Here is a 23,065-nt window from a genome sequence, read left to right on the forward strand (position 1 = left end):
GAAGAATTTGGTGACCCAGCAGATTTTGAGAATGCACTCAGGTCCAACCAACTGACTAGGGGATGGGTCACAGAACATAGAAACATGGCATTTGAGGTAGGAGGGGTGTAATTTTCACAGGACAAAGGATAATTGGGCACATACCCTGGAAAGTGTCTAGAACACATAAGGGAGAGCAGGGGACAAATTCAGAGGGGCCACTTTATGGGTAATGCAAACATGTGGAAAGAAAATGCCTTGCAGACTTAATCATCCAATTCAACAATGAAAAAATACTGATTTTTCCCAGCAGCTCATTCAGACTTAAGCGTATGCAACAGCTGTGCCCGCTGTATCCAGCACGCGTCGTTACAGTTCCCGTCAAGCTAGAAGAAAGCGCCTTAGGAAGCCAAAGAATTAATTTCCATTCTTGTTGTGTGGTCTTGGGCTTAAGACTTAATCTTTATTCGCCTCAGGTTCCTCATCTACAAAATGGGGAGAGTCGTACTTTCCCACGCAGAGTAGGAATGAAGTGAGATGGGGTTGGGGGGGCAGTGCACCTCGCCTTTTCGTACCCTCACACTCTGTGTCTCTAAAAGAAGGGCAGATGTGCCCATCGTGGGCTTCGTCGGCGTGAAATGATTTATACAAAGCGCTGCACATAGGGCCTCACAGTGCCGGGGCTTCAAACTCTGCTTAAAAATTGTGTGTAAGTTATGGTGCTGTGAAAACTGTAAAATACCTGCAGGTGCATGCTGACTTTTTTGTATTACTGTGGTCACTGTGACTATTAGGAGCATCACCACGGGTTCAAGGAAGCACAGTAGACACAGGAGAGAATGAAGAAAGTACAGCTTCAGAGGGTGGTCTCAGCCATCCTTCTCCGAAAGATGCTTCCTGGCTACCAAGTGAAATAATAGTGCTGTGATCTGACAGACAGGGCCATTTGTTCTCCAGTCTCTGTCTCCGCACCCCCATCTCTTGCCCACTCTCTCCTGTTCCTGCCACTCCCCCAGCATCCTTCATCTCCCAGGCTCCCAGGCTGGGGGCCAGTCCCCCAGCACACCCCGGACTTAAAAACTCTGTGCCTCCATTCTTGCCCTTTCTTGTCTTGGAAGGACCCTTTGGCCAGTCTCTACCCATTGAAATTCTCATTTCCAGTTCAGTAAAACTTCCTCTGAGCACCCTTATCGCAGCCATTGCTTTGTGACCTTTTGAGATATTTGTTCACTCCTTCGAACTTTGCTGGTCTGTCTGCTTATAGTTAGTCCTGGGCTTATTTAGAACGTTCTATGAAGTTGTTTACGTGACCCAACATCCCACCCCCTTAGGGCAGGACTGGGTCGTAATTGTCTTTGTGATCCCAGCTGGCTAGCACAGAGGCTGACGAGACGTGCAGGTGGGACACAAAAGTTGTTGGAAGGGAGGGAAGGAAGGAGGGCAGGGAGACAGAGAGAATGGTGCTCTAAACTGCCCTCCGTGGCCCCCGATCAGTGATCACGGTGTTGGCCCTGAGTTCTAACCAATCGAGCTGCCCAGCCCAGCAAAAATATCCAGAGATTCGAAAAATAAACTTCTCCTTCTAAGCCTCTAAAGGTTTGTGACTCATTCCATGCTGTCAGAACATAGAATCCCAGATGATCTGAAGCCTTAATGGACCTAGTAATGATGTAATTCAGGGTCTCCATATCACAGATGAAAAAGTGATGCCTGGAGAGATTTAACCTCCAGCCCCAAGAGGCATTAAGCAGACAAGCGGCCGACCAAGGCTGGGATCGGGTCCCTCTGTGACCACCGTGTCCAGACCTGCCCCTTGTTAGCTTCTACCTGTCATCCCCAGGTTCTGCTTGATTTTCACGTTCCTGGGCTTGACTCCTGACCCCGTGTCCTAAGTCCCTTGCTGGCCCAACCCAGTGTGACAGTGGGTCATTCCAGGGCTTGTTACTCAGATAAAGAGAAAAGAGAGGAGCACAGTCCAGAAGAATAAAGCTGCCAGCACAAGGGCTGAGTGAGCCCATGAAGGCAGAGGGAACACAGTCCCTAAGCCCACCTTCCCCTCGGACACCAACTGCAGGTTTAGGGGTTCCAAGACCACCCTCAGTGTCAATAATTCACTAACAGGACAGAGAACTCGCTGAAAACTGTTACACTCATGGTCATAGTTTACAACAGGGAAAGGGTACAGGTTAAAATTTGCCAAGGGGTGAGATTCACAGAGCAGATTCCAGGAACGTTCCAAATGCAGAGTTTCCATCGTCCTCTTCCCACGGAGCCGTGGATAGTGTTAACTTCCCAGCATCCATATGTGACAGAGTGCACAGAGTATTGCCAACCAGAGAAGCAACCAAGCCTTGTCATCCAGAGTTTTTATTGGGGCTTCATCCTGTAGACACAGCTGTCTGCCCACATGGCTGATCCCAGCCTTCAGCCCCTCTGGACATCAAGCTGACGCTGCATGACCCAAGGCGTCCACCCTAAATCGTGCTGTTAGATTATCTAGCAGGACCCAGCCTCCTCAGAAAAACAAGAACGCTCCCACACATGGCATTCCAAGGCCTTAGAGATGGTTTCCCAGAAGCCAAAGGCAAACAGCAGACTTCTTTGGGGCAAGGTTAAATTCTTCACTGCACAGGGCCCAGTGCAGACTCCCCTCCTGACCCTCATTACCCTCACTTCAGCAACGCATGCTGGGAAATTCATGAGCTTGGAGCCAGACAGGCCAGCACAGCCTCTTCCATTCACCCCTGCATGCCCTCAGCCAGCCACTCGCATCTCTGTGCCTCGGTTTTCTCCTTTGGAAACTGGAGATACAGATGCCTACCCCTCGCGGTGTTTGTAAGGATTAGAGTTAATGCTTTTCACGGACTTCCTATAATGCCAGTGTGTCGTAGGTACCTGATAAATAGCCTTTTCCCATTTTTCAGTTCTTTTTTCATCTCCCTCTCTCTCTCTCTCATTTGTTCTGTTTCTTTTTCCGATCTTCCATCTTTTCTCAGTAGGAGGATGTCACTTCAGTGTGTTGTGACTAAGGAAATGCCAAACTCAAGGGAAGCAGCCTTGGGCTGCCCTGCCCCCTAGAGACGGCCCCTGATGCTGTCTGTTGGAACAAAGGTGGCTATCCCCGGCTGGGCTACACAGAAGCTAACACGTTGTAATGACTTAGCTCCACTCCAGATCTGGTGTAAATTGAAGATGAAAATGTGTTTTCCAAAAAGACTGGTGTTGTGAGAGATGCCTGGGCCTGTCTCACCTTTGGTTACATAACAGTCTCGCCTGGGCTTCTCGGCAGGGCTCACGTGCCAGGAAACATCCCTAAGAATACACAGCCCTGCGCTCCTCACCAGTGCTCGCACAGTCCACCTACCGCACAGAGTCAAAGTCACCCAGGAGGAGCACTGACCGTGGTACAAAGCAAGGTCTTAGCGAGACCAGAGCTGCTGTTAACCTCGGATGGCTTGTGTGGCTCTCCTGAGGCTGCCTGGAATTGTTCTGTGGTTTGGGAAAAGGCAAACCCTCCCAGACTGTATTCTGTGATTGAGATCAGCCTTCCAGGTACCTTTGCCCCACAAATTACCTTCACCTACAGAACTATAATCATGAAGAAGAAAAAGGGGAAAAAAATCCAGTTTAGGGACTCTGTTTTCAGACGGGTGAAGATCTGAGTCACAGGTCTGCTGTTTTCTTCCCTGCGCCTCTTCCCATGAATGTGGCGTTTGGAATGGTCAAAGGCAAGACGCCTGCCCGTCTCCTGCCTGAGAATCCCACGATAAGTCTGTGATGTAGTTCCAGCAATTAGAGCTGCGTGAGATAAACGCTGGGGCACTGCCCTGACTGCACCTGCTCGGTCTAGACAGAGAAGCCACTTCTCCCAGGTCCCAGGTGTTGGCAGTGTGCCGAGAGGGTGACTGACTAACCCAGGGTAATCAGTGAAGACGGGAACAGAAGTGAATCAAAGCAAACATTTTGCTTTCTGTTCCTTCAGGCTGTTCTTGTGCCTGACCTGTCTTACTTAGCTTCAAAGCACACTTCCCCTGTGAACATCTCTTCCTTCCTCTTCTTATTTGCAGTCATTCCTCCTCCTCCTCCTTTTCTAGAGTGAGCATCACTTTTTCAATCTTGATTTTTTTTAATCACCAAATCAAAGGAATAGGGCCTCTTTGTTAATTCATTACTTCAACAGAGCTTTATTAAGTGTGCCCTACACCCAAAGAACTATTCTAGGCAATCTAAAAGATGGAATGGACAGAACAGACCAAAATCCCTGCCTTCGTGTAGTTGATATTTTGGTAGTGGGATGCAAGCAATAGCAAACAAAAAATAGTTAAAACAGATTGTATCAAATGAATGATAAATGGTTTGGAGGGAAAAAAATGTAAGGAAAAATGATAGACAGTATTGGAGCATAAAAGGGCTTGTAATGTGAAATAGGAGGGTGGTCAGGGAAGTCCCCAGTGAGAAGATGACCCTTGAGCAAGAACCAGAGGAGGTGACCAAGGGAGCCCGGAGGTTATCCAGACAGAGTCTTGGGTCTGAGGTGTCATAGGACAGGTGTGCCCTCAGAACAAGGAGGAGGCCGGTGTGGCTGCTGCTGAGTGAGCCAGGAGGGGAGGGGGCTGAGAGAAGGGCGGTCAGAGTGAGAGGAGGGGCCAGATGCGCAGGGCCCTCTGTCGTGACGGCAGAGTATGTCAGAAATACCAACACAAAGGAATTGAGTGACTTTGACTTTTACTCCAAGCATGTAGGAAGCCACTGGAGAGTTCTGAGTGGAGCTGTGATTTATATTTTCCAGAACGACTATGGCTACTCTGAAGAACAGACTCCAAGGAGCCGGAGTAGAAGTGCAGCCAGTTGGGAACTGATTGCAACAAGCCAGTTGAGAGGTGATGGTGGCTCAGACCAGGGGACAGCAGAGAAGGGGGGAAGAATTGGTCAGACTCTAAATAAAGCTGACCCTTGAACAACACAGGTTTGAACTGTGCAGGTCCACTTGTACATGAATTTTTTTCCAGTAGTAAATGGTACAGTACTATACCATCCACATTTGGTTGAATCTGCAGATAGAGAACCACAAATACAGAGGAACCACGTACCCAGATTTTCAGTTGCACATAGGCACAGTGCCCCTAACCCTCACGTTGTTCAAAGGTCAATTGTATATTGAGGTAGAGCTTTCCTGATTGACTATATGGGATTGGATATAGGGTACCACAGAGAGAGACAGACCAAGAGGAATAAAAAATGACACAAAAGTATTTGGCCAACAATTGGGACAATGGAGTTGCAATTTGGGAACAAATTATGATTAACCTCTCTCTGCCTCGGTTTCCTCATCTGCCAAATGGGTAAATTAATTAAAACATGAAAGTTAAACGAGTTTTTACAAGCAAATTGTTTAGAATTATTCCTAGTGCATAAAAAGCAAGTATTAGCTACTCATCTCATGGTTTTCCTCCTTTCCCTGCTTACCTCCTTCAGAGAACTAAGCACAATCTGACATGGTCTTGTTTCTTTTTCTTTGTCATCTGTCCCCTCCACCAAAGTGGAAGTTTCATGAGGGTATCTGCCAAGTTCGTGCTGTATTGTGAGCTTCCACAGCAGTGTTTCAAATTTAATATCTGCCTGATAAATATTTCTGAGTAGAAACATGAAAGAATATGCCAGCCTGGCTTTCCCTGTGATGTCTCTGCTTGACATCTGTACTGTCTATTTCATAGCCTCCGACTTGTCCACTTGCAGCTTGGACAGTGGCATTAAGGAGAGCCTTAAAAGGTGGATCACACGAGGGTTACATAGTTTGCTCAGAAAATCTCTGTTGTGCCTGGTGAAGGGAAGAGCTCTACCTCAGTGCAGCTGTCAGCGAGAGCTTCGAGATTCCAGGCATCACAGTCTGCCTGCTTCCTCTGAAGCTGAGATCAAGGCATCCAGTTCCTTAATTAGCAGAGCCGCTGCCCAGCCTCCATCCCCTGGTTCCGCTGTCAAGATGTCGCACATCTCCAGGCTGGCTTCCCATCCCAAGCCGGTTTGGCTCTCTGTGCGTGGCTGGGGGAAGGCAGGCAAAGGGCAAGGAGCCAATTAGATTGAAATGGAATCTGGTCTTTGGAGGCCCCTTGTCAGGGTGAAGAGTATTGGTTGTTCCCAAGGATGACAGATGTTTCTTTATTTGAGTTGATCTCAAAGGTTAGAGGTCGTTTGTAAATAAGATATTCTCCATTTGGTGCGAGAAGTCCTGTTCTTCATGCCATCTATTTTTTTTTTTTTTTTTTAATCCTTGAGTCTTTTTGTTTGTGTTTTGACATGCTTGCTACCCGCAGAATGGCTGTTTGGTCTGGAATGAAGATTTCAAATCCTTGGGAGCAGCTGAAGTAGCAATCAACAAACAGGTTCAGGGAGGGCGCCTGTGCTCAGTTCACACGCTGCTAAGACAACCCAGCAGGGAGGATAAGGCAGGGTAGCTGGCACGATGAATGAATGAATGAGTGAGTGAAGCCTTAACGATTCTTTCCTCTGGTTTTAGCCGGGAGGAGGGGAAGTAAGCTCAGTTCTACTGTTTAGTCTTTATGTTGTTGGTCTAAGAAATTTCGTTTTTACGTTGATGATACTCCATGGATTGTAATCTTCAAGTAAATAATAACCCATAGTGATTATAAACACAAATTTTAGTCCAGATCAGGGAATTTTTTTTTAACTCAGGTCAAGTATCCATGAACTATCTGAAAGATATATATATATATTTTTAATGTATCTAGTTAATAATCACTTATAAGGGAAGCACTTGGTATGGGGCAGTCACTGCTGTATGTTTTAGAAATTGTTTCTCACATAATCCCCACAACCCTAGAAGGTTAGGATTATTATCTCTACGTAAATAAGGTCATTGAGACACTAAATGTGTGAGTAGGAATCACAGCTAGCAAGTGGCAGAGCTGGGGCTGGAGCTCAGTCTGCATCTAACTGTATACACTGTGTCATGGTAGTTCAAGGGGAAGGCATGGATGTGGAGTTGTTTTCTGGTTTTTGTTTTGTAAAGGAGAAGTAAACTAGTGAAATAAATCAGAGCGTCTCATAGACTCCAAGGGCAAGAGACCCGCTAGTCTCACAAGGATTAAAACCCGAGGTCAAGTCATCAGGAACCTTTGCAGCCATCTGTCTGGCCTCTTAGATCTTCTGTGTGTTTTCTCTGTAAGACTGGCCTGTGCAGCTGTCCCTTAGCTTGACCAACACACAGGCTGAGCGTCTTAGCCTCTTCCATTTGACTGTCACGTTTACCTCTCATCTGTGACTCTAAAGAAAAATCATGACAATCTAAATGGACCGAATTTAAAAGTTGACTCTCCGGAAGCCTCCTTGGAAATCTTGAGTTGCGTTGTGGCAGCCTGTTCAGAACTCCCATCCCATGGTCCTTCCTTGACGCCACGATCCTCATGGCAATGGCCTTGGGCCAAGAGGAGGCAAAAGTGTGAGCTTTCACCCAGGGATGACAGTGTTAAAGATCTAGCAGAACCCATTTTACACCCCGAAACCTCATTTCAATATTCATTCAATATGAGAAGTCAGGTCAACATCACTGTAATTACCTATGAAAGCTCATAGCTCAGGAAGTGTTAACATGGTGGGGGAGGGGAGGGGGCTGCAGAATACATCCCTGTCCTCAGAATGTGCCACTTGGGCACATGGATTATTTTGAGCTGAAGGCAGCAAAGTCAGAAAGAGCTTTTTACCTCCTCCTTAACTGCCTAAAAGAATTTAGATTTAGGGCCTGTACCAGGAAGAGAGTTATTAGCAGAGATGACCTTTTAGATCAGAAAGACTTATTTTCGTGACCGGGCAAACATTTGTTTACCAAACATTTGCTCTTCTTATCTTCCCGTGAATTGTTTCCTCCCCTTCGAAGGCCCGGAACCCTTCCCCTTTCTTAGCTCAGGATGGTGAGTAAGCCTCAATTACCTGTCTGCTGGGGTGTCTCATTTTTATGGGGCTCCTATGCTTACCAAATGTGTTTTCCTCCTATTAATCTGTCATATGTCAATTTAATTACCAGACCAGCCAAGGAACCCAGAAGGGAAGAAGGGGAAAGTTTTCCACCCCTCCACGCTCCACAGGGAAAGGGCACCATTGTCCGTGAATCCCTAAGTGTTCAGACGCATCCCATCCTGTGATTCAAAAAGAACGCTGGGTGTGCAATGTCTCCACCTTAGGAAAGCCCAGCTGGCAACTTTGCACATTTGTAGTGTTCTTTTCAGAAGTCATGCTTATTGCCAAAAAAGTGGCCTCTGTGCCTGCTGCCAAAATAAAACAGAGACAGAATTTGGGGAGGATAGAAAAGAAACAGCTTTATTGCTTTGCCAGGCAAAGGGAGTCCCAGCAGCCTAACATCTTAGAGAGCGTGAGCTCCCACAGGGAGCGGTAGGCAGGGAGTTAGATGGGAAGAGTCCAGAGACCAAGGCTTCTGATAAGGGTCCTGGTACGTGCAGGAGGCTGCGTTCCTTCTCTCCAGAGGGTCTCGTAAATCACTGGATGGCATCCTTGTCATATAGTAATAATGGAGTCTTCTGTTCCAAGAGTTAGTGAGCTGGACCTTCCGCTGCCTTGGTGCCTGGAATGAAAGTTGCTCAAGGGGGAGGGGGAGCGCTCTAAGGAGGAGAGGGAAAAAAAAATGCATGCAGTTTAAAATTAGGCTAAGTGTGCTTTAGCATGAGGGAAGCCATTCTAGGTGACCATCATACAGTCACAAATATTGTGCAGTTACACACACACACTCTTAGTCCTCAGCACAAACAACCTGTATTAAAACTGGCCTCCTTACTGCAACCAGTATGGTCGCTCATGCCAGTTATCAGCTGAGTGAATTGACAGCAACAATACCAGGAAAAAGCAGTGAGTGGAGTCCTGAGGTGGAATGATTTTTGACAGCGTGGCTTTCTGAGCAGACGTGCAAATCACGTGCTTCTCCATCAAAGCTACAATTTTGACCCAGACCTCTCTGAAAAGCTAACAGCAGATGTGGTGAGATATCAAGGAAGAAATTTCCAGCATGAGTTTAAGGATACTTCATGAGATGTTCATGAAGGCTATAAACTCAGGGGGGAAATACAAACACAGAAAAAGAGCTAGAGAAGAATATTCTAGAGAATTGAGCTGAAACCGTTGAATTAAGAGGCTCATCATTGCAGAGAATTTTACATTACAAAACAAGGATCGAAATCTCCTGGCCAAAGCCTGATTGCAGAGGTTTTCAGGCAGACTGCCTCATAAGAAAAATTTAAGAGAGTTGACTTTAATTTGAATTCAGTTCAAAGGACCCTGGAGCAAAAAAAAAAAAAAAAAAAAAAAAAAAGAGTCCTTAAGAAGCTTATTAGAGAGACACGTACCAGGAAAGGAAGCCAGCATTTCCATTTTAAACTTTGTTGCTCTCAGATTTTTGTAAAGCCTCTTTAAAAACAGAAAGAAAGAAAACACAATGTAGCCTTTATATTCATTATTTGATTTTAGCTTCTTAATGAATATTTGCAAAAGCACATATTTGGGGTTACTTTTTCCTTCGTTTATTTTCACCGTTAGCTTTGGTCATTTTTATGGTACACCAAGTGTCCATGGGGCAGTACCAGTTCCCAGCATCACTCCTGTGGGAAATAAGGCCTTACATTAAGTCAGCTAGATTCGCCAGCAGAAAGCAATTAGGTTAGGAGTTGCAGCTCAGGTATATCCGGAGCAGCCCTGAGATGACCCGTGCCTTGGGAGGGGACACAGGAACATGCCAGAATCTGTCCTCAAGGAGAAATGCAGCTTCGTTACTGGCATTTGTTGACACTGCAGCTCAGTCTGTGAAAGGGGAAAAGTCAGGCCACCTCGATAGCAGAAGTGTCGACTGGGGAGCCCAAGAGATGCACATTTCAGTCCTGACTGGGCTCCTGGTGACATCTTTGATCTTCAGGAAGTCACCTAACCTTCTGGGACTGGGTCTCTTCGCTGTGAAATGGGAAGAAAAATCCCTGCCTTGCAAGGGGAGGTGAAGTTTTAGGGGTGATCTACTTCCCAACACTGGCACGCACGCTAGACTGGGTACACGGTGGCCAGAGTTCTCCTGCTTGAGATGAGGATAATGATGTTTTTATTAGAGGTCTGGGATCATTTTCAGACAACCTCCTGGCTCTTTCCCTGTGGATCTCTGGAATGCCGCATACAGTAAGAGTCCACTGTGATAAATTATCAAGTGAAAACAAGGATTTATCTCGATTCCACTCAGTAGTTACTCAGCGAGCACTGGGCGGGGGCACTGCGTGAGGACAAGGTGTGCAAACGTGAATCATGTCTTGACCTTTGGCCTCCAGGCACTTACGCTCAGTTGGTACCGATTGAGTGCTGAGTGCTCAGTTCCAGTCCGAGGACACCAGCGAGCCTCCGTCCTCCCAAGTTTACTCATTTATGTGTTTGTTCACTTGTTTATTCTGCAAACGCTTCTGTCCCTGCTGTGTGCCAGATCTTGAAGCAGACACCATCTCTGTCCTCAGGGAGCTCTCTGAGGGGAAACAGGGAACAGGCAGTGAGAACACAGGTGACTGGCGTTCTGCCCAGTTTAAATTTCAGAGAGAAATGACAATAGGGGCGTCGGCATATGTACACCCTTCCTGGCCAAGTGCCACCTTGAGATCCTCGCAGCTTCCTACCCTGCAGGGGCAAGACTATTAATAATAAAAGCCCCTTACGAAGCCCTCCTTATTTCTTTAGCTTCTAGATCAAGTCCCCTCCTCTGAATACTTAGCTTTCTCCTTCATCTCAGCCTGGTCCTCTGTGGTCCTTCCAGAGACCCCACCAAGCATAGGGTAACCCAGGCTGTTTTTCCACTCCGGACCCAGCATCCCACTGTGTCCCTGGTGTCTTGCTTTGGGTGCATACCAGAGACCCTTCCCCGAAGTTCTAGCAGATGGGGCAGTGGGGGCGCAACTGGACATGGAAAGAGTTCGTTAAGTGTCTCAGGACAGCAAGGTGGTCACGAGCCCAGGTCCAGCAGCCAGACAGGGGTGGCTCCCAATCTGGACTCTGCCCCGTGAACTGTGGGATCTCCAGGAAGATGTTCAACCTCTGTGAGCCCAATTTCCCCTTCTGTCACATGGAAATAACAATAGTTCTTCGCTCCCAGGGCTCTTGTGAGGATTAAATAAGTTAATGCTGCAAAGGCCATAGCTTAGCGCTTGGCGTTTGATAAGCTCTCAACCAATTTATTCCCGTTAAAGCAGGCGTGCTCCAAAATCCTGCAGTTTGGAACAACCTGCCCCACACCTGGTGAGGGCTTGAGCTTTCAAGAGGGGAGGTGGCTCTGGGAGATCTCAACCCTTCTCTACAAAATGAGAGGAAAATGAGAAAGAGTGAATGAACCACACAGAAGGAGGAGGAGAGCACTGAAAACACACACAGGCCCAGAAGACACACCGAGCCTTCCCCTCCACCCGACTTACCACGATGTGACACTGCCGTTTTTGCTTTGGATTTCTTTTTAAGGTTGAGACATGGCTGAAGCTTATTGTATCTCCCTCTTTTCCTCCTTCTGCAAACACAACGACTGTCCTAAATTTGGTGTTAATTATTCCCGTGCATTTTTATCCTATAAGTATATATAAATCTATAAATAATATATTGTACTCTTTTAAATCTTGGATAAATGGAATTTCTAAAAGAAAATCTCTATTCCCTGTTCACTCTTTATTGATTAGTTGGCTTACTTCAATATTTACTTTTCTTCTTTGCAGAACGTGTAGTTTGTGTCGGGCAACAGGGCACCCAACTAAAGGCTCACGTTTCCCACCTCCTCTTGCAGCTAGAGAGGCAGCCAGTGAGATGAAAGCTGAGGTCAATGGCCAGGGCTTCTGGGACGACCCTCTAAAGGGGCTCCTCTTCTAGGGGTACCCTTTGCTTTCCTCCCCTTTTCCTTCTTCCTACCTGGGTCATGAGTGGTGGATGAAGTGCCAGTGGCTCTTTGGTCCATGACACACCTTGAGGTTGGAAATTGGTGCTAAGGAGCAGAAAGACCTTGCGTCCCTCATGACCTTGGAGCCTGTGTATCAGCCTTGAACGACCTACCTCCACATTTGTTTTATGTCATAAGCAAATATCTTAGTTAAGGCACGTTTTGTTACTGTTGTTAAATGCACTTGAATCTAACCCCAAGTGCTAGAGAATCATACTGTGTGTGTATCACCCTCCAACCTGCATTTGTTCCTCAACATTATGTTTCCATTGCTCAGCATTCTGTTTATTTTACGAGGCAGGTGTAGCTTTGAAATCACCCATGCTGGAATTAGATTGGCTGGTTCACAGCCCACCTCTGGCACTGACAGCTACAAGACATGGGGCTAATGACTTAAACTTCTCTGTATCTTAGTTTGCTCATCTATAAAATGGCGACAATCACAGTACCCCCAGCACAGGATTGACAAGAGAATTAAATGAGTTAATCTTCACGAGCAAAGTGCTTACAATAGTACCTACAGCAATGTAATGATTAAACCTGTAGAGACTGATTAACTATTATTTTGCTTTATCCATGTTGATATAGTTCAGTTTTAACTGCCATATAATACTCCATTTTATAAACAGGTTACAGTGTATTTTTTCATTGTCTGTTTGATGGATTTTCAAGTGGTTTCCGGGTTTTAACTTTTAGGGAATAATGGTGCATTGAGCATTTCTAAATACATCTCCTTGTGTACACATGTGCCAGTTTCTCCAGGGTGTCTACCTAGAAGCAGAAATGCTGAGTCTGGGGACATGTGCACTTTCCACCTGCCTTGAAAAAGCTCACTTGCTCCCCAAAGTGGTCATAACAATCCATGTAAGAAAGTGCTCGTTGCATCTCATCTTCACCAGTCTCGGTGTAAATAGACTTGTTTTTTGCCAATCTGATGGTGTCGCAAGGTATCACTTTGTTCTTGGTTTAATTTGCATCTCCCTGATTACTAGTGAAGCTGGAAATAATTTCACATGCTTTGGAGCCACTTGGGTTTTGTCTTCTACAAACAACTTGTTTCTATCATTTCTTATTTTTCCACGGGGTTATCTTTTCCTTTTTGAATTTGTATATATAATAGTGCTACAAACATCTCTTCCCAATCTGCGACTTGCCTTTCCACATTCTTTTTTTCCAACAAAATTTTATCTTTTTAATAATATCAAAATACATATTTCTGCTATTTATGTACCAATTGTAATGTTCAATCCTGAGGAAAGTTTTTTTTGTATTTTTTTTTTATTAAAGTATAATCAGTTTACAATGTTGTGTCAACTTCTGGTGTACAGCATAATGCTTCAATCATACATGAACATAGATTTATTTATTTTCATATTCTCTTTCACCAAAGGTTACTACAATATATTGAATATAGTTCCCCGTGCTCTACAGTATGAACTTGTTGTTTATCTATTTTATATACATTAGTATCTGCAAATCTCCAACTCCCAATTTATCCCACCCTACCCCCTCACCCACCTGGTAACCATAAGTTTGTTTTCTATGTTTGTGAGTCTGTTTCTGTTTTGTAAGTAAGTTCATTTGTCTCTTTTTTCAGATTCCACATATGAGTGATATGAGGTTTATAGTATATTGTCTTACATTTAAGTCTTTAAGCTAGTCTGAGTTTATCTTTGTGTATGGTGTGAGGGAGCTAACGTCATTGATTTACATGCAGCTGTCCAGCTTTACCAACACCATTTGCTGAAGAGACTGTCTTTACTCCATTTGTGTTCTTGCCTCCTTTGTCAAAGAATAATTGACCAAAAGTTTGTGGATTTATTTCTGGGCTCTCTATTCTGTTCCATTGACCTTTGTGTCTGGTTTTTTGTACCAATACCATGCTGTTTTGATTACTGTAGCTCTGTAGTATTGTCTGAAGTCTGAGAGGGTTATTCCTCCAGCTTCATTCTTTTTCTTCAGTAATGCTTTGGCAATTCTGGGTCTTTTGTGATTCCATATAAATTTTAGGATGATTTGTTCTAGTTCCGTGAAAAATGTCCTGGGTAATTTGATAGGGATTGCATTACATCTGTAGATTGCTTTGGGTAGTATGGCCATTTTAACAATATTAATTCTTCCAATCCAAGAATGTGGGATATCTTTCCATTTCTTTAAATCATCTTTAATTTCCTTAGTCAGTGTTTTGTAGTTCTCCGCATATAAGTCTTTCACTTCCTTGGTCAGATTTATTCCTAAGTATTTTATTTTTTTGGATGCAATTTTTAAAAAGGATTGTTTCTTTACTTTCCTTTTCTGATACTTCATTGTTAGTATAAAGAAATGCCACTGATTTCTGTATGTTAATCTTGTATCCTGCTACCTTGCCAAACTCTTTGCACATTCTTTAGGGAATAAAAGAAATTTAATGTAGTTAAATTTATCGATCTTTACTGCAGTTATTGATGTCTGTACATTAGGCGTTCCCTCCCTACCTCGGGCGTTCCCTCCCTACCTCAAGGTCGTAAGAATCTTCTCTTGTTTTCAGTTTCTCTCCGGGGGGGAAATCTTTCCTGCACCTGGGATTTATTTTTGTGTGTGAAGTAGAAATTTGTCGTGGTTTTGATACGAGTTAGCGGTGATCTCAGCGCTATTGATTGAGTAGTCCGTCTGTCCACACTGATTTGTAAGGCTACATCTGTCACGTATCAAGTCCCCATATGTGCACGAGTCTGGTGGCCAGCTCTCTGGTGTGTGTCATTTGTCTCCTTGCGACCATGGTGCCAACAGGCACTGTCTGCATCTCAGTCTCTAAGGGGTCTTTAATCCACAAGATAATTCGGGAACCTTGGTTTGTTGGCATCATGCAGATAAATCAAGTCGTAGTTAGGATGGGTTTTTCTCTGTTCAGACCACCCAGAGCTATGTAGGACAAGCCTCAGTGCCGCCAGAACACAGCAGAAGGGAGGAAGAGATTTAACTCAAACTTGCCTGTGACTTCTCTTCTCTATGTATATACCCCGTGGCGTTTCTGACTCCAAAACCCATACACGCATTCTGCCACCATCAGAGTCTACAGGATGCTCTACTCAATAGCCCCCCTCCCCATCTTGCTGGACAGCAAAGCCATTTTGCGTCCAAAGAAAGGGAAAGGTGCCTAGATGCAAAATTTATGACCTGGATAATTATGAAGCGTTTGAGACAGAAACCATGATGGGGAGATGTAAAATGTCCCCAAATCCCCTCATGAGTAACTTTAAAAACTTGAAAAAAAATGGAAATAAACTATTCACTCACCAGATGGGGTGTCATCTCCTTGGCTCGTGCCTGAGAGGACAGGATGAAGTGATTAGGGGGTGGGAAGGAGGGTGAGTGTCGCTACCTACATGTGTTAATTTGCTTGTATCTCAATTTTCTCTGTCAGAATGCTAAGCCAAACAAAGTGCCCCAGGGAGAAGGCTAATTTTGTTTTATAAATCAGATAACAAAACCCCTGCAACACCCGAAGAAAAATCTTTAAATGTATCCAATGCCCCGGGCACCATGAAATGTCAGTGGGTCAGCCTCAGTAGCCTTCGTCAGAATTCAGGCAGACAGGACCATAGAAACCAAGGCCAGTGGTTTTTCTAAACATCCAGGATCTCTCACCAAGGACTGAGGTTTAATGAAGAGGGGAGAATTGGGCCTCAGGGACCAAGTCTTCAGAAGGGATAAATTTCCCGGAGGCATGCGCAGCCCCAAGCTCCACCCAGCCGTGCAAGGACGGCAGTCTGCCGTTCTCTCTCAAGCTGATGGGGGCTGACTGATTTATCAGTGAGCTGCTTCTCCGTATCCCCGTGGACCTCTGCCTTTTAAGCCAGAGGAGTATTTAAGCGGTGAAACCTGTTTCCCTAGTTTCTTCCCATTCCTTTTGTGTCTCTTTTTCTCTCTTCTCCTGTCTCTGGGTTTGTGAGTTTTTGTCTTGCCGTAGAAGACCACAGTCAGAGTCTCTTTTACAATCTTACAGACCTCCATTCACTCATCTGATATTAACAACGTTTTCTTTACTGTGGGAAACAGATTAACAACTGCCGTCTATTGTTCTTACAAAAATTTACATGTGGACCCGTGTGCCCCTATCCTGAGGATAAATTGTGTGTATTACAAAAAAGGAAAAAGAGTGTGTGATGTTGTCACAAGCCAGTGCGAAGTCTCTGTCCAGAAATGTACTTGCTGGCGGTTGAGTGAGTCTGAAGACAACCAGAGAACCCCTCAGAGTCTGAAACGAGGCAAAAAGTTTGCGATGAGCTGTGTTCAAGAGCGCGAGGTTACCACCCTGAAGGGCTAGACCCCGGCTCACCCACACCAGCCCAGGGCTCCGCCGAAGCGGGAGACCTAGACGTAGTGTGGGTCACAGCAGAAAGTCACTTAGTCTTGTTTCAGATCAGAGTAAAGGGGGATGTAAACAAACAGTCCACAACGAATCATGACACCGATCGAGTCTCTTGGTGCCAATGATCTAGTACCATTGTGGCGCTGGGGTCAGGCTCTGGACTTTTCTCTAATTTGAAGTGCTTTGTAACTTGAGAAATTTTAAAATGCCAAAGTAAAACCCAAGTAAAGTTTGTCATTTAGTTCACTGTGTTATACCTACACTAAGTTCTTATTCTGACAGACGTATATATCCTGGTTCTGTAAGATTAGGAAAACCTGGGGTGAAGGAAATCTTTGTACCATCTTTGCAAGTCTTCTGTAAATGTAAAATTATTCCAAAAGCAAAAGTTTATTTTTAAACAAAAAATTGAAGGCAATCGCAGATGTCTGAGGTTATAGGAATAAACATAAATGGCTCACAGTGAGGTAGGGAAACCAAACACCAAGCTGTCCAGGCCATGCTTTAGGAGACTGAGGTTAACTCTACCACTGATTATCTTTGTGACCTTAAGCAAGTCACCTAACCTCTCTTCATTTTATTTGTTACTCCAGAGAAAAAGGGCAAATCAGACTGATCCGCAAAATATGGGAAAATTCAGAATTACCCCTAGTCATGCCCTTCAAGGCACAATTTCACCAAAATGAAAATTTAGTAGAAGCGTATTTACTTCCGCAGGTTTTCCAGTTCACCTAGGCAATTTCAGTGCCAGTGCATGCAAACATCATGTCTAAGAAAACAAGGAACTAAAGGGTTAGAAATAAAGACTTGATGTTCGAAGTAAAGATTTGCGTGAAATAATACTGAAAAATAAGGAATATTGAAAGCATGTGAAATGTGATCTTAGAACTGTATCCTGGGTCTTCAGGGGGAGCCTTTGCTGAGAGGTGTGAGAGCATTTTGTTACAAATACTTTGATCAGAAATCTTCCTGAGCAGCATTAAGGACGTGTAATACTGTGTCATGGGAAGGAAGTTTCAGAAACACTTCCCCAATAGTTTGCCCATCTCAAAAATCCGGTCGTCTGAGATCTGAGGAGCCAGAAATCAAAAGCCCTGAGTCATAAATCAGAACAATTTTGTTTTTCTGCTTCATAACAGATGTTCATGACAAATTAATTTCAAGTTTCTTGTGTTAGGAGAGGCAAGCATTAAGAAGTTCTAGGCGACAGATTCTGAGTGAAATTGTATCATATCTATTGTTACTTAGGAAAAAAAGTCATTGTTACTGGCCTTGTTTAGTATGCTACCTTGATTGCTTTGTTCAAAATATGGTTTATTACACTCTCAAAACTCGATCACAAGGAAAGGGGACTCATACTCGGAGTTCTGAAGTTCCTTAACCACAGATTCTCCCAAATGGGTGTATTGAGAAACTTAACCCCGACAGCTGGGGAGACCCACTATAATACAGACCCAGCCTACCTCAAAGGATTGTTTGGAAGGAAAAATGGAATACAGTCGTGCCTTGTTGTATTGCACTTCTTAGACACTGCAGTTTTGTTTTGTTACAAATGGAAGGTTTGTGGCAACCCTGCTTCAAGCAGGTCTGTCGGTGCAGTTTTTCCAACGGCATTTGCTCACTTTGTGTCTCTATGTCACGTTTTGGTAATTCTCCCAATATTTCCAACGTTTTCATTATTTCTGTATTTGTTATGGCAATCTGTGAGCAGTGATCTTTGATGTTACTATTGTATTTGTCTGGGGGCTCCGTGAAGCACACCCAGGTAAGACATTGAACTTGACTGTTGAAATGACAGCAAAAGATTTAGAACATTACGTAGACTGAGGTGATAAAGCCGTGGCAGGGTTTGAGAGGACTGACTCCAGTTTTGTAAGACATTCTACTGTGGGTAAATTGCTGTCAAGCAGCATTGCGTGCTACAGAGAAATTGTTCGTGAAAGGAAGAGTCAATCAGTGCAGCAAACTTCAGTGTTTTGTTTTGTTTTTTTTAATGAAATTGCCACAGCCACCCCAGCCTTCAGCAGCCACCACTCTGATCAGTCAGCAGCCATAGACACAAGGCTATTATGCACTTAATAGACTACAGTATAGTGTTTGCATAACTTGAAATGCCCTGGGAAACCAAAAAATTCATGTGACTCACTTTATGGCAACATTCACTTGATTGCGGTGGTCTAGAACCAAACGTGCCGTGTCTCCAAGGCACACTTGTAATAAGGTTGAAGTTCTTTGAAATTTTAAAAACTAATATTAGAAATACAAAATTTGTATTCATCAAAGAAATCAAGCATGTCTTAATGCCTGTCACTGCACTGGGACAGGAGCTGTAAAGTGCTGGCTGTTCCCTGGAGGCCCTGGGGGTACGTGCTGAGTGACCTCCCCAGGCGCTGGGACAGAGTGCTGACCACTTCCATGAGACACGGGAGTAGAGTGGTGACCACACAGACAAGTACGTAGGCTCAGCGTACAGAACTAGGAGCCAAAATGGGATAAGGACAGAGTGCTGTGAGGCACATAACTAGCCCCTCAATCGTACTTCAGGACAAAGGAAGGCTTCTGGGGGAGGTAGCATCAAAGTCCTAAAAGAATGAATGGAAGTTAGCCAGGCTCTAGGGGGATAGGAGCTGGTGGTGTTGGCTGTGACAGAGAGAGACAGACGCAAAAGGAAATGAAAGAATGTCCAGTGAGTAGAATAGAGAATGAATGAGAAATTCACCAAAAAAATGAGGCTGGAAAGAGAGGCAGTCTCTAGTTCATAGAGCAGAGGAATTGTAAATTATGTTCAAATTTTGTTCCTTATCCTCTCTGAGGGAAAGTGAAGGCCAGAATGGATTTTGAGCAAGGTTGTGACATAAATGGATTGACAGCTTGGTGACATATTTCTGATTTCACTGCAGAAAAACAGATTGGAGGGGAGTGAAGTTGGGAGCAGGGGGACAAACTGTGAAACTGTTCCAGTCACCAAGGCAAGAGATGAGACTGGCCTGGACTAGTGTGGGGCCACTGGGCCCAGAAAGGAGTAGACGGAACTGACGGAGGAGTATAGGGTTCAGTCAACAGGACTTAGTAATTGATTGGATACATGGGATGAGAGAAGAATCAAAAGCCTGGGCTACTGAATGGGTAGCATTTCCCCTCCATAAGATGGGAAATAAGAAATAAGGGCAAAGTTTCTTCTGGATAGCACAGGGGACTATGCTCAGTATCTTGTAGTAACCTGTAATGAAAAAAATATGAAAACAAATATATATATGCATGTATATGCAAGAGTTGGACATTGTGCTATATACCAGAAATTGATGCACTGTAATTGACTGTACTTCAATAAAAAGGGACGGAAGGAAGGCAGGAAAGAAAAGAAAAGAAAAGAAAGAAGGAAGACAGGCAGTCACAGATGTAGGGGTAAAGATAAAGTGTTCATTTGGAGACAAACTGAGATTGATGTTCTTAAGAGATGACCCCATGGTGATGTCCGATAGACAGTTGGATCTTTCTTGAAATTTCTCCCTCCTCTGGGAATAGACGTTTGGAACATATGGAGCCCCTTTGAGACCCTTGTTATGAATAATCTAATAAAAATGAGAGAGTTCAGTTATTTCTTTGGAAATACGAGACTGTTCAACCCAACGTAGGTATGAGAGAGTAACTGAACCAAAACAGATGAATGGAAAAAGCTCCCTTTCTGAAAGGAGAAAAGATAAGCCTCTTAGCAATTATGTGCTGTGAAATTATTTAACTGTATGAGTGGGCTGGGATCTGTGGAGGAAATAATTGTCCTCTGGCAGGATCCCTCCTTAGGGTCACTCATCCCCTTGACTTCAGAAAAGTCAGAGTGAAGGAAAGCTGAAGTGGAAGTGTTAGAGACATACACGGGCCCTAGCCATTGCCTGTCCACCTGCCTCATTTTATAGAGGAAGAAACTAAGGCCCAGAGACAGACTCACTGACCTCCCCATGGTCACACAGCTGGGTAATGGGATTGTCAGCTTGTCTTGGCTTCCTCTGCCCTTTGAAATCCAGATGAGATCAACATGAACCCCCATCCCATATCCTATGGAAAAACCCTGGGTCTCCACTTACCCCTGGCTTCCAGGAATTCCTGCAGGATGCATGTTTCTCCCAGTCATCTCTGGTTCTTATTTCCAGCATTTGATAAGTTTCTCACTCTCCACTCTTTCTTGTGGCTCTTCTTTTACCTCTTGCTCTTGGCATTGACCCACATATGGGGACAACTCCTTGATTTCTAGACATCTACCCCCAATCACATGATACCAATCAGACAAGGCCACTCTGTGCTGGAAAGTTTTTCTAACAATTTTAAAGTAACATGGAAGGATATCATATCATATTACAATATCATACATATTTTTTAGTAAATATTTGGCTTTTTTTTAAAGTCCCATATATACAATGGAATATTATTCAGCCATAAAAAAGAAGGGAATCTTACCATTTGTGACAACATGGATGGATCTTAAGGATGAATTATGCTAAGTGAGTAGGTCAGACAGAGACAGTTACTGTGTGCTCTCATTTATATGTGGATCTGAAAAAAAACGAACAAACAAACAAGCTCATCGATACAGAGAACAGATGAGTAGTTGCTAGACATGGGGGTGGAACATGTATGAGGTGGAGAAAGGGAGTCAAAGGGCAGAAACTTCCAGTTATAAAATAAATAAGTCACAGGGATCTAAGGTACAGTGTGATGACTGTAGTTAATAATCCTGTAGTGCATATTTGAAAGCTACTGGGAGAGTAGATCTTAAAGCTTCGCATCACAAGAGAAAAATCTGTAACTATATACAGTGACAGGTGTTAACTAGACTCATTGTGATCATTTTGCAATATATGCAAATATCTAATATTAGATTATACACCTGAACCTAATTTAATGCTATATGTCAATTATACCTCAATTTTAAAAAAGCCCCTCTGCCCTCTTCGGACAACACAAGCACCAGCCAGCCTGCTGCCATCTTAATCTCCATCTCTCGTGCTCCTGCCAGGTAATTTTCCCTCCTGTCCCTCCCTCTTCTCCTCTTAATGGCTGTCCCCCTTCCTTTCATCCCAAGTGCTGATCTGAGTATATTTCCTCCCTCGGAAAGCACTGGAGGCAGCTATCCAAATATCGGTTTTTCTCACCCCACTTCCCAGATCTGGTCCTCCACTCTGCACGAAGCCGTGCACCTAGTCCCCCTTGAAGCAAGCTCCTCCCAAATTTTCCAGGTCCTGCTCCCTGCCCGTCCCCACCTCCCTCTTTCCTGGGCGTGTTTGTCAGCCTGCAACTCCCATCACCACGTATATGTTTTAAGTGAAGTGACTTGAGCCCGTCAGTGGGCGCTAGTGTCTTTTAACTGCTTTCAGCCCTGCAGACTTTGAACAACTTTCTTCACCCTTCTACTCAGCACTGATTTATTCAGCTTCTGCGAGCGATTTATTCACTTTTAATTAGACCCAACTTAATTATTTTGTCGGTAAAACAAACCAAAAGAATCTATAAAACAACTCTTAAGTGAAATCACATTTCTGCCTGGAGGGATATAAAAAATGAAATTATGCATCTCATTTTACCTGCCTCTTACAAAGACAAGATTGCCCAGATTGTCTTTTTATTTTCCAAGAACTTTGTCTTTCATTAAGGAAGATGCTTGGGAAATCAGGCTTGGAATAGAGGTGGGGAAAATGGGAAGAGGCCATTTTCAATGGAGAGCAGATATGTGAGGGCATAAGGCATGGTCTCTCTAGGTTTGTGTTTGGCAACCCTGCCCTACAATGATCTGAGAGCTGGTGAAGAGTGCAGATTTCATCCCAGCCCCCAGCGTTTCTGACTCAGGAGGTCTGAGAGGTGGGGACAAGAGATGGGGCTTCTCACTTGCCTATTCCCAAACCTGCTGGACTCAGGCCTGCTCCGGGATGCCCACGCCCTCACATGCACTGATTGGCCACTTCTGCTTCTCCAGGAAGCTCGCCTTGGTTCCACCTGGTCATCCAGGTTTTACTTCCAGCCCTGATAGTTTCAGCTGCTCACTGTCTGTGTTTATTCAATTCCCCATTGATAGCCTATCCAGTGACCCTTCCTGTGTCTGTATCTCATCTCTCCAATTATTTTGTTAGGTCAGGAACTGTGCATTACGGCTCATTCTCCTGGCACTTAGCTGGATACCCTGCCTGCAGTCCTGGGCTCCCTTGGCTACACCAGTATTTCAGCCTTTCAGAGCCCAAAGAGCCCTCTGGTCATCAAAGAATTTCATCACTTCTACCTGAAATGTGCTATAATTTTAGTATTCATGGATTGAGAAAATGCATAGTAGTAGCAAAATCCTATCATGAAATCAGTTATGCCTTTAAACAAATGTACAGTATCTCTATTTTAATTGTATCCGCCCCACTTTAAAATTGGGGCTCACATATGTACACAGTGTATAGTGTGTTCCATCCACAGACTATGCCAGGAGCACATGTGAATACTCTGACCTCTTGCTTGTGGTCAGCAGCCTACCTCAGGGCAATGTTTAAGGGCCAGAATTTAGGTCTCAAATTTGAAGTCGGACATCATAGTAGAAAGGGTGTCAGAGTGTTTGGAAAATGTAAAGTTCCTTTCTTCAGCTCATGGCAGTAATGACAGGTCTGACCGTATCCTGTCACACTGCCTCATTACTCCAGTAGCCCTCCCTGGATTCAGCCTTTACCCAACTATCTGAAGAAATATATTTTAATCTGGGACCTGGCAGAGACAACTGCTGCTCACTAAGGAGTCCTTCCCACCTG

General features: G+C 44.4%; 1 protein-coding gene across 4 annotated transcripts in view; it reads left to right on the top strand.

The window, feature by feature from the left end:
- Positions 1-23,065, top strand: part of ATP10B (ATPase phospholipid transporting 10B (putative)) — a 282,609-nt gene that overhangs the window by 146,149 nt on the left and 113,395 nt on the right. Inside the window, exon 3 of one of the 4 annotated variants that reach the window (XM_045508136.2) lies at positions 4,769-4,859. The exons of the other annotated variants lie outside the window; for them this stretch is intronic. The gene's annotated coding sequence lies outside the window, so the exon portion shown is untranslated. The remainder of the gene's footprint in view (positions 1-4,768; positions 4,860-23,065) is intronic. 4 annotated transcript variants of the gene reach the window in all.

The sequence above is a fragment of the Camelus bactrianus genome, chromosome 22 (genome assembly GCF_048773025.1).
Source record: "Camelus bactrianus isolate YW-2024 breed Bactrian camel chromosome 22, ASM4877302v1, whole genome shotgun sequence".
NCBI lineage: Eukaryota > Metazoa > Chordata > Mammalia > Artiodactyla > Camelidae > Camelus > Camelus bactrianus.